The following is a 13,420-nucleotide window of genomic DNA, read 5'->3' as shown; positions in this document are numbered from 1 at the left end:
ATAACATGTCTGAGGACTATAAAACAGGCATGTGGCCAAACCAGGTATGGAAATAAGGTACATAAGGAAAGTTGTTGGCAGAATGCTGAAGTCCAGGAAGTTACAAAATAAAGAAGTGCAAGAAAAAGAGGGAGGTAGAAAAGATGGACCAGGCTTAGAAGGAATATTGGTTGGGTAACAAAGAGGCTAACAAAGGAGTTGTAATAGCAAAGAACAAGGCATCAGAGGCTTTCTATCTTCTTCTGGAAAGTGACTCAGTAAGTGGCACAAATAAGCTCTATCAGGTTGCAAGGCAAAGACAGAAAGATAAAGAAGATATTCAGTCACCCATCATAAGTGATGCCAACAACAACCTGCTCACCAGCCCACAGGAAATCAAAGGCAGAAAGAAGGACTACATTCTTTAGCTTCTGAATGAAGAAAACCCCACAGAAACCATACAGCCATAGACACAGCCTACAATGAAAGAAGAGGAGGGCCCACCCTAGAAGAATAGCAGTAAAGAACATGATGTCAGGGAAAGCAGCGGGCTCAGATGAGGTCACTCCAGATATGAACAGGATGTTGGGTGTGATGGGGAGAAACGGCTCCTGAGGGTACTCATAGCAGTATGGAGAGCAAGGCATATTCCACATGACTAGAGAATAAGCATACTAGTGCCAGTGTGTTCAAGGACAAAGGGGACATCACAACTGTGGGCAGTATAGAGGTATCAAGCTCCTGTCACCCTGCATGAAATTTCTGGAGATACTGATTGATAAATGAATATGCAGAGTAGTAGAAACTACGATGGGAAATGAGCAATTCAGATTGAGATCAGGATGCAGCACAACCAACCAGATGTTTGCAGTGAGAAAGTTAGTTGAGAAGAAGTTGGAGATGAGGAAAGACTCCAACTGCGCATTCACAGACTTGGAGAAAATATATGACAAGATCCCTAGAAAGCTGATTTTGACAGTCTTGTGGAGGTTCAAAATCCTAGAAACATTGGTAGAATTAATGCAGGCTATGTACAAGGACCCAATAACTGAGGTACAAACAGTGGCCGGTCTTACAGAATGGTTCCCAGTAGGAGTGGGAGCACATAAGAGTTTACCTCTGAATCCACTGTTGTTCAAACTGGTAATGAGCTACATCAGCAAATAGATTTGAGGGAACAGATCAGCAAAGTTTCTGTATGCAGAGAATGTAGCATTACAAACATACTCTGTGCAAGAACTTCAACAAATGATTGGAGAATGGAATGGAATGCAAAACTGAAGTTACATGGGATGAAACTGAGTACAGATAAGACAGCTGTAATGGCAACAAATGGAAATCAGAAGAAATTGAGACTTGAGATTGAAGGGAAAAAAGTGGAGCATGTTAGCAGCTTCAAGTATCTGGGAGGGGTGGTTGAGGAGAAGGTTAGTCTGACTGAGGAGGTCAAAACTAGAGTTAGAATCAGACAGGCTGCAGCCAACTGGCACAGTGTCAGGATAGTGTATGACAGAAGAAAAGAAAAAACGCTGAAAAGTAAGGTGTACAAAACAGTGGTGTAAACAGTACTACTGTATGGTACAGAAACCTGGGCAGGTAAGGAAGAACAGTTTAGGAATGTGATGGAGAGAAAGTGCCGGAGATGGGTGGTAGGATGCACACTGTGGAACAATGAAGATGTGAGGACATCACAGAAGATACCAAAGTAGCTCTAAGAGCAGAGAAGTTCAAAAAGAACAGATTGATGTGGTTTGGGCACGTGCAAGAAAACAGAAGACAATTTGGTGAAGAAGATTTGGGACAGACAGGAAGAAGGCAAGAGGAAACAATAGTGTGCAGCAAAGAGATGGATGTATTGTGTGAGAAGAGACCTGCAACAGTCAGGCACAGCTGTTGAAGAAGGTAGAAAAGTGGCACTCAACTGAGAGTGATGACAAAAGTTGACACAACACCCAAACCGCATGTTGAAAATGGGAAACAAGGGGGTTGATGATCATTATGATGATGATGATCATCATCATCATCATAGTACAAAGCACTTCTATGATGACACCTGTAGAGGCTGAGACAGTACAACAGGCTGTCACTGGTACTCATGCAGGGGTCGATGATGAGAACAAGACACAGATACCTGAGTCATAGTCTGATGACACAATACCTCTGCCTCCATCCTGAGTGGGCATCTGCGACATTACAGGCTGAAGATGAGGCCTTGGGCACAAACAGATTTGAGGTTGTATATTATGAGAGTGTATTATCCCCATGGGGAAGGAGTTCCCCTACCATTGCTTCAAGCACCAGCAATTCTCCAACTGCAGCAGAAAAGCAATACACTCTGTCTGATGTGGGTATGTACTCCAATGTGCAATATGATGCTGCCACATCACAGATGGCACCTGATGTGCAAAGGACACACAGGGACAGTCAGCAGATGTGTCAGAGTATTACCCAGGCTCAATCAGCTGCAGTCCTATCGAGCAAGACTCTGACTGATGTATTCCATGGTAACCATGAAAATGCAATGAAGCATAAATAAGCAAATACATTAACATGTAGAATCCAGGGACACAGACTGATTGATCTTATAAGAACTATGATGTCACACACTTCCTCCAGCTCTACCACCAAGTGGAGGATTGCTAGTGCCAACAACACTGCTCATACTGGTAGCATTTCTCAGTGTTAATGCATATACTTATGGTACCTTGTAGCACAGTCATCAAAGAGAAGACAGTCTTTACCCGCATCAAGAAGTGTCTGAAGGTCTGACGCCCCTCATTGTAGGCCTCCATAGCACACTTCCTCCATTAGCATGAAAGCTAGTGAGAAGATATTACCCATGTCATGATCTTGAAGTCACAGACCATCTCTGCCAAATGGGCCCCCAGTTCATAGTGCCAGAAGCCAATGGTCTGGCCACAGGTCACAGTCATGTAGTGGCAGCTCAACACTGCTGCAGAAGGAAGTTTTCTCTGACACAGCTTATCAGTCACTTTGAACCCCCCCTCATCTCTGCCTTCCATGATATATCTCCTGTATGTATAGAGAGGCATGTCTCATTGTATCCATAGTCAAGTATGTGCGTTTATGAAAATGATTGTGACTGTCTCCAATCTCCCCCCAATGTTGGGTATGTGAGAAGAAATGTCTGATGTGCAGTATGACTTGTCCTTGCACTCACAGCATGACCTGATGCTAATACTGCATGCATAGTTTTTGTTCTGTTTGATACCAGATTGTCACTGCTCATCAGAGCCCATAGATCTTGACCAAACCTTATCACTTCACATGCACTATGTACTGTATCTGTCGCTTTCTGGAGAAGGGTTATGCAGTTGTTAGTTGCTACTCTTCAAGAACCCTCTGATAGGATAATGGCATTGATGTGCTCTCTCTGTTTGCATTGCATTTGCATGATCTGGATGCATCAGCATCCTGGGCCTGTCCAGCTTGTTTCCTTACAAGGACATTATGTAGCATTGCAACATGCTAAGAACTTTGTATGATCTGTCAGAGGGGTCATACTGGAGTATTTTCTGAACATGCCATGCAATGGAAGCAGTCTTTGGGAAGTTGAAATACATTCTAGGATATTGCAGGGTTGTGAATGTGCACAGTATTATATTAAAATTAATTTAGGTACTGTGGGTTTCATATAGACAGGACTTTAGTGTCAACAACCACAGAGTATCAACATGTGGGGCAACAGAGGTTAGTACAGTTGGACACACTATACATTTAGCCACATGCATTCAAATTATCCACAGCCCCTGCACTTATTAACTAGATGGCCCTGTGGAATGACTGTCTGCAGGATGTGACAGTGTAGATGAGATGTTTATAATATATTTGAATTATGCAAAATGGCTGGGTGTTGTGTGGACACATTGGTTATGATCCCACATGTAACTTAAAACTACTTGGCAATTCAAAGAATGATTGCACTTTCTCTTCCTAGCCTTTATAACTACGTGGGCTAGGGGTGGTCTTTATTACTGCTGGAGCACAAGCTATTACACCCAGTACATCAAGGATGTGGTCAATGCAGCAGGAGTAACTCATGTTGTTAGCACTTCCCAGTACTGTGGTTGGAAACTATGCATGTTCCATCACATGTAGAAGCATTTAGTCAAGGTAGTTGTTGAATATTCTTGAGGTAAGGTTCTGTGAGATACTCACCCTGTCCTCACTTGTTCTGTGAAGGTCACTGTATCTGGAATCGAAAGGGCTATACATACCTCGGTCTCCATGGATATGAGAAGAGTATGCATTAATAAAGATTCTGTGGGTGGGTGATACACATCAGCAAAGACTTAGAGCATGTCCTGACTAATCTAAAGCAATCCATCATCTCCAGATCAGTGGAATTGTGCTATGCCACCCACTGTTGTTTTCTTTACTGATGAATGCCACCTCATTCATACCAGTGGCAAACAATAGTGCTAAGAACTACAGTGTTTATTCTGCAGAATCAAAGCTACATCTCCATGCATTCTCACTTGTACAGCTGTCAGATTTTCAGCAGACATTACACATTTGTGCTCAGGAACATATTGGTGCTCAGGTTTGCCCAGTTAAATTAATGGGCTCTCTGTAACCCACTCATGTATTTTAAGGTCAATACTTGTATGAACACTCTTTGCAATTATGTTTAGCTTGCAAAGATTACATATCACTGGGCCCTCTTTTCCCCTACCTTGATTTATTTGCATATATTTATATATATATATATATATATATATATATATATATATATATATTTTTTTTTTTTTTTTTGCACATTTCAGCTCACTCTTCTGAAAAATAGCACTATGAATTGTTAAGAATCTGTTCTGACCCTTAAGTGAGTATTTATATTGCACTATGCAAACTATCTATGAATCCTGGACAATATGGTAGAGTACATTAATTTGGAAAAATATGAACACAACACAAACAGCTTACCAGTCATTATTTTAGGTGATTCATGATCATTTCACCTCATTCTTTGTGAATTTGGAGCAACATTTATTTGCATCTATTGTACGAGTGGGTTTTACTTTTGCTAGCTTTGTGATGGACAGCAGTGATGTCATATCACTTTGGGTATGGGTGTTCTGTGTTGTGTGCTTGCATGGTTTGGAGGATGGGGACATCACTTCTAGATATGACTTATATCATTGCATTTGCATGCATATACTTAATGATGCCCTGATGTTCTTGTGTTGCCCTGTGATGACCAATACATCACAGTTTCAAGGAGATTATCTCTAGCGTCCTCCAGGTTCACAAAGATCTAGGCAACCTTATTTAACATTTCAGCAACCTACATAAATTGCAAATGATATGGTATGAGCTTTGATCCATGTGACATTATTGGTGAATATTGCATAAATAAAATCTGACTTTTACTCAGATGATGACAATTTACCAGTAAACAGTTATAAAACTGACAGCTTATGTGACACATACTATGAATATCCAGAAAATCCTAAAACACTGCTAGTAAACTGAAACTCTAAATGACTCTGTCCATCTGTCATATTCAATAATATTGCTACTGCCTGTTTCAAGATAGCAATGTATACACAAGTTCCATCTAACTAAAACATGTTTCACTGTTCGGACAGAGGTATGGATAAATATGGAATGTAGAATGGTAATTAGTTTGTTGAGAGCCCCTTCTATAAAGTTTCAGACACAAAAGAGCTTTATGAGTAACTTTTGGTATTATGGGTGGGAGAGGGAAAGCCCATATCTTCCTCTACAGCCACCCCTTCATTTCAGACAATCACCTTAGAGGTCACTCTACGTTGGCAGAAAAGAACCCAACTAAATGAATGGGCCCTCTGTAACCCACTCGTGTATTTTATGATCAATACTTGTATGAACATTTGCTATAATATGTGTGACTGTTTAGAATGTCTGTACTTAAAGCCTTAAACAAATTAGAGGATTACTATACCTATGTTGCATAATCTACACCAAAACTGCATTTCCAATAGTTCCATGGGTGTAGAATATTTATTAATTTATTTACTTTACAATTTGTTATGTGATAAATGAGCTGGTCTGTTGACCCTTTTAAGTCATAACCAGAGTGGAAATGAAATAACATTACAATAGAAAATGCGAGCAAAAACATGTGAGAAGTGCTAGTATATATACAGCAAACATAAGTGAACATACTAATTATAGATACAGATATTTACAGTGAGAAAATTGCTGGTCCGGAGACAGTTACACTTCCAGAATAAGACAACATAGGTGTATTAGATTAGCCTGTATCACTAAAGCATTTACACTTATCTTCCTGAAATAGATCATCCCTTAGTGAGATTTTGAAGGTTTGCAATGTTTGCTTGTTTTTAACCTTATTTGGAAGGTTTTTCTGGGCTGCTGGGGCTAATCTGAAGAAGACCAGCTTAAAAGTGGCATTTTTGAACTTGGGTCTAATTAGTATGAGTGTGTTCTTTTGGCTTCTCATTAGTGACTAATTTTCTTCTTGAACTGAAAGTAATTGTCTAAGTGGTACACAGTAACCAGAACGAAGAATACTCTAAACTGGAGCAGCGTAAAGAACAATCACTTGTTTTACCTGCTTTAATAGGTCACAGTGATACTTATTCATATCTGAAAGTGTTATTTTAAGTTGTTTGTAATTTATTTGTATTTTGATTGGAGTGTAGTCAGAGCATAGGTAAGCCATATTCTATTTTTAACAGGTCAAGGCACAAAAAACATGCCAAGAAATAATGGACTCCACTGATTAAAAAGATCGCACCCTCACTGAAGATTATAACTTCTTTATTTCAAAACACAATCGATTAAGCTCTTTCATCCACAGGAATGTGGACTTCATCAGAATAAATGCAATTAGTTAATTAATACTTATATATGCTTTTTTTAGGCGCCAAAAACTCACTCATTAAAAAACAAGCCCTATTTTTAAAGGACCAAGCATATCAGTTAAAACATGTAAAAACACTATTAGTCTATAAACATCCTACTATGTGAATTTTTTTTAAAAACATATTAAATACATTAAACAAAAATAATATATGTTAAGAAATTAAAACATATTGAAATATTTTAATATATCAATACATAATATTGTCCTAGATAAATGAATATAGAATTGATACACATAGACTTATACAAAGAATTCAGTCTCAACACACCATCCCAAAATATAATATATCCAACTAATTTTTAAACATTCAAATACAATATCCACCTATGTTTGCAATTGTAAGATGGGCTTGATTGTTATATGGTCATTGAGACCAGGGGTATTTAAAACATCAGTTAATAGTTGCCACATAGTCTCTTTCTACCCCAACAATGCCTTATTATTGCCCCCTCTTGGACCCATTTTAATCTGTTCAAGAATTGCAAACTTAAATGTGTCCATCCCCCTTTGCCTCCAAATACCTGTATAGGGCATTGGTCCTTTCCTTCTTTTTAATATTATACATGTGATCGTATATCCTATTTTTAAGGCATTTCTCTGTTTTGCCATTATAGTAACATGGACAGTCCATGCACTTGGCCATGTATACAACATATTTAGAATTGCAATTCCCCTGCATGAAGGTGATCTTAGTTATATTCAGATATTCAATGACAATACCTTCCTCCTCAAGTATAGTAAAACATTGCCTACAAAGTCCACATTTTCTAGTATGTTTATTACCATGAAATATCCTAACCCAATTATGTTCCAAATTCCTTTTTAAATTGCTACCCATTTTATAAACAAAGGATGGTACTGACCCCACCACATTCTTTATATCATTATCTGCTAATAAAATGTTCCAGTTACTAATCATTATCTGCTTTACTTTGCTAACATAAGGTGAATATTCCAAAATACATGCTGTTTGGTAATTCATTTCATTGTTTTCCATTTCTCTAGGTGTAGTTTCAGGTAAGGGTTTCCCCAATATGGGTGGATATGTTTTGCCCCATTCACTAATGACATACCTCTTTACATCATCTAACATGTATATGGGGTATCTCCTCTGCTTAAACAGGGTCCAAATGAACTCCATTTCCTTAACCATGTTTGAATATTGAGAGGTCATCTGGGCTGCTCGTATACATTGCCCCTTAAAAATATTCCTCATTAGTTTTATAGGGTGATTACTAGTGTATTCTAAGTAACTATTAGAGAAAGTTTCCTTTCTATATATATTAGGCTTAAATCCACAGTTTGTATTAGATATATATGCATCTAAATACGCTATGCCCCCATTGTTACACATGTGAGTGAATCGTAAGAATGTGGTTGAATTGTTAATATAATTCATAAATTCCTCAAATAATTCATAGGGACCTTCCCACAATAAGAAAATGTCATCCAAAAATCTGGAGTAATGTCAAATGTGCTTATAATAATGTGATGAGTCTCCCAATCTAACATAACCAGGTTTGCGAATATGGGAGCACAAGCTGTCCCCCATGGCCACTCCCCTGGTTTGCCGGTAATACTCACCCTCAAAGTAAATAAAGTTGTTGTCAAGCACTATCAACATACACTCCAGGATGAGGGTGACAAATTCCCAATCCAAACAGGCATACTACTTGATACTATTACAAAATCCATCTAGTCCTAACTGCTTGGGGATACAAGAAAATAAATCTATAACATCTATTGTGATGCAATAAAACCCTTCCTTCCAAGTACTTGTTCCTTTAAAAGTAGGGCTTGTTTTTTAATGAGTGAGTTTTTGGCACCTAAATAGGCATATATAAGTAGTAACTAATTAATTGCATTTATTCTTATGAAGTCCACATTCCTGTGGATGAAAGCACTTAATCGATTGTGTTTTGAAATAAAGAAGTTATAATCTTCAGTGAGGGTGCGACCTTTTTCATCAGTGGAGTCCTTTATTTCTTGGCGTGTTTTTTGTGCCTTGACTTGTTATTAGTTGTATTCATGCCAGTTGTTGTTATACTCTATTTTTAGTAGTAGAACTTTTGGTAATAACTAATTGCATAGTAGGTGTTACGCTGCCAGCCCAGCTATCTGGAATTTTGTAAATCATTCTGTCATTTGTGAATATTGATATGGTTTATACAGAACTATATTTTATGTGTATATTAAACTACTGGTACAGAAATGTACATTGAACAGGGTTTGTACAGTACGGAGCTTCAAGGATGTGTCCACAGTGTACCATACTGGAAAAGAACAGAAATGTATATAAACTATATACCTGTGCAAATGTATGTTTTAATAGTAGAAACTGGAACATACAGAGTTAACTTGCAAAACTTCAAGAAAATAAGTTGAAATTAAGGTGTTTCACGATTGTGCTATAAAAGTTACTTTCAATGCAGCAAGGAGACAGGATGTCTAGAACTAGGGTGCCTTCTGCATTGTTTTGTAAGTGTTTTATTGCTTTATGACTTCCTAGCAGCTACACACTTCTGAGCAAACATCTGAGAGATATGTATTTTTAACACAGTGATGTTAAATCCTGTTAGTTTCTGTTTTAGCCTGGAGCTGAATTCAGGCTACAAAAAGTGATGTCATCAAAGCTAACCCAGCAGTAAAATGTGATATTGATTTGCAAACTCTCTCAGAGAGAGACTGTGCATTTTATATTTTGTCTTTGACCTGGAAACATCCATCATCATCAACATCTGCACTTGCCTGTCTGTAAGCAAGATTCAGGGCATAGTATCTCTTTTAGACATAGATAGGAATACAGTAAAGATTAGTTTAGATGTTTTCTGTATTTATTTGAGACTGTCCTGCAGTGTTGTTTTAAAATACTTCCTGTGATTTTAAACTCTGAAGTAACTGTGTTGGGGTTATTGAGTACTGTCTTGTTCTTTTATTATTTATTATTAAATATATTTAAACCTATATTTGTGGCTGATATCTGTGAGACATATTTAAGCTCTTAGCGTACTTGCATATGTATTTGGTGACACTGTACAGGCTACTCCTAAATAGCCTTGCAAGTCTTGGTCAAAACTACCATTTGGATTAATAGTAACATTAAACAGTAGGATTGGACACCCTTTGTAAGGGCCTTATAGTAGCTGATAAGTAAGAGTTGGCTGGTGGCAGCTGGAAATACCTTCAACTCTGGGCAAAAGGGTGCATAGCTAGTAAATCTGTGCCAGCCTTCCTCAAGTGTGTGTGTGTGCGCTTATATATAAATCAAATCTCAAAGTGTGTGTGTGTGTGTGTGTGTGTGTGTGTGTGTGTGTGTGTGTGTGTGTGTGTGTGTGTGTGTGTGTGTGTATGTGTGTGTGTCAGCCATTTGGGCAGGGACATGAAGCATTGGTTGGACAGAGAGGGTGATGGAGGTATTAGATTGCCACTTGGCTGAGATCTCAACCCTATAGCTATGCCAGTGGGGAGTCTTATTGGGGATCTGGAGAAACCAGTCCCAGACTGACTGTGGTCTGTGTGTGCTCTTAAGGAAATTGCACTTTACTGTGTGTGTACTTGTCATCCTCTCAATGTGTAAGTCACCTAGCTGTTGACAGTGGTGAGGACTGAGGCTCCTAGATTACTGGGCCAGAGCAGGGGCATCACAGTAGGTAATAGCAGATGCAAGATTCAATAATAAAGCTTTAGCTAAGTTAGAACTTTAGAAGTTATATTTTCTGTAGGGTAAAAGAAGTTTAATGAGGGGTCAAGAAACAGCTGAAGATATTTTTGCTGGGTGACAAATGGAATGTTATTAATGTTGTTGTCTTTGAGCATCAGAGGAGGGTGGGTGCCATTTTTCTGCAGTAAGAGGAAGAACATTACATTATTATTTTTGGAGTTCAATAAGAGTTTGTTGCTACATAGCCAGGTGGCTAATTTAAGGAAAGTTCTCTGGAGTTTCTGATGAAAGGACTGACATTTTTGAGTCTTTCATAAGAATGTCATCAGCATGCATTATCAAATTAAGTTTGTGTAGGTCCAATTTTATTTCATTTATGAAGATAGAGAAATGTAGGGGTTCAAAGACATAGCCTTTCAGTACGGTAGTATTCAACTTTCCAATATCAGAGAATATGCCATTGGCATATATATATATATATATATATATATATATATATATATATATATATATATATACACACACACAAGTTTCTATCATGAAGATAACTCTGGAATCAGCAAATTGACATTTTTGCCAAAGTTTTATCTATTTCATTTTTGTAGTAATATGGTATGGTTCGCAATCTCAGATGCTCTTGTCAGATCAATAACTACCCAAGCATAAATTAACTCATCATTAATAGTGTTGTATAATGCATTTGTGACTGTTGCTAATGATGTAACTGTACTGAAAGAATTTCTAAGGCTATGCTGCTGGTCACAAACAGTCCTTAATTATTTTGTGTGGGTTAAAAGAAGGAGTTTTTCAAAGAGTTTTGTTATAGGACAAAAGTTTGAGATGTGGTTTAAATCTTTAAGGTCTTGGGGTTTCAGTACTTTGGGTAAAGGATTATACTGAGATTGTGTTTGAGCTTAGTGGATACCTTACCATTTATAAGTGAAAGGTTGAAGATGTGTGTAAGTGGCTTAGCAATGTTTTCAGCAAAAGGTTTAAGGAATTTGAGATGCAGATGGACCCAGATATGCTTAACTTGATTACGGTATCTTTAGTCTGTTTCACAATGACACTGAAAGTGGCAACATACACTAAAGTGAATATAGTTGTAATGGGTTGTTAGTATCTGAGCAGTTTGTGAAAGGAGGAGGAGATGGGGGGGGGCAGATTCTGTAATATCTTTTCATATGGAAGTTGGGAAAGATTTATATTGCTTGAAAAATGTTATAAGATTATAAGATCATAGGGAGAATGGTAGGCTATCGACCTGGAGGTCATTTTAAGCCTAGCCATTTCATCCCAATTTAATACCATAGAAATGCTAGGCAATACCCAAGACTGCATTTAGTGATGACTGCCCATGTCCAGGAGGGTTATGGGTGCTATCCCTGGCAAGAATTTACATTGTCCCATTCACTTGTCGAGGTTCCTCTTGAACAGTGTCATAGAGGTGGTCTTATTCACATGAATTAGTAGCCTGTTCCAAAGATGTGGCAGTCACTGGGAGATAAGTCTGTCCTTCCAGCATGTCCTATTTAAGTCAATGGCCATATTTAGATCCCAGGAACAGGTAGCCCTAGTTCCGTTTGATTTACATATGTGCAGCAAGTTCATTAGGTTTGGGTCTTGGATTGCTCTGTGGCCAGGCATAAGTCTCTCCTAAGAAGTCTATATGATATGGAATATAGTGACAGGGACTTTAGTTGGTCTGTATAAGGCATGTGCTAGAGCCCCTTGATCTTCTTTGTTAGAAACCACTGAGGTCTATCCAATTGCTGCAGCTGCTATGTATGGTACATGCCAAATTTAGCGTTACTCTCAATTATCATCAGTGTCGAGTATAAAGGGGCTAGAACCTCTTTTGCTCTTGAGATGATGCCTTTAGTAATCAAGTGTGCTACGAAGAAAGCCTTCCTTACTACAGTAGATGCACAGTGGTCAAAGGTAAGGTCGCAGTCAACTTGTTTTCTCAGGTCCCTTACCACTTTGTGGGTAATTAGGGTATTGTTGTTGACTTGATTGTGTGAAGGGGCATTGTTTGTGCTGAAGGGAGTTATGATGCATTTCTTTGCATTTAATTTGAGACCGTGACTAATAAACCAGTTGTTGGTCTGCATGAGACCCACCTGGAGTATACTGACATCATTTGGTGGTTCAATTATTGCACCTATTTGCAGTCATCTGCAAACTTGGTCAGCCACAACCTCTTAGTTTTCACCAGAACTTCTGAAAAGTATATACCAAACAGTAGGGGGCCAGCACTGCCCCCTGTGTAACCTTATTGGCAACAGATCTGCCGGTTGATGTGGAGTCACCCACTTTGATAGTGTGTGTTTGGTTTGTGAGCCAGTTGGCAACCCATCTAACAACAAAGGTGTTTACATTAAATTTGCTAAGTTTATCGGTAATGCCTGAATGTGGTATTGTGTCAAAAGCCTTTGCCAAGTCGAGATATGCTGTGTGCACAGATTTGCCCTCATCAATGGCCCTGGTCACATTTTCAAAGAAATCCACCAGATTTACCAGGTAGAATCTGCCCTTGATGAAGCCAAATTGGGTAGGATCCAGCGTTTGGAGGTCACCTATGTCTTTATTTATGAGGTCCATAATAATACGTTCCATGGCTGTGCTTTCTATGCCTTTGATTGTTGTATTTGTGGGTCTCCCTGCAAAATGGCTAGTTAGACATTTTATTATTTTACAAAATATATTTGATTAGGTTGAGAACTATTGTTGCCTTGGTCTTAGGAAAAGGGTTTAATACTGTTGGTTGCTATTCTAACATATTTTATGAGTTGTAGAAATGTGTGGTGAAACTGTAAGTTATTGGGAATTCCAGACACTGCAAACCCTTTGTTTGAGGTTATGTTTAATATTATCAATTAGCCATG

This window comes from Protopterus annectens, chromosome 10.part0, assembly GCF_019279795.1.
Source record: "Protopterus annectens isolate FY-2018-M chromosome 10.part0, PAN1.0, whole genome shotgun sequence".
Taxonomy (NCBI): domain Eukaryota; kingdom Metazoa; phylum Chordata; order Ceratodontiformes; family Protopteridae; genus Protopterus; species Protopterus annectens.
The sequence above is the reverse complement of the archived record's forward strand: the minus strand, read 5'-3'. Positions refer to the sequence as shown.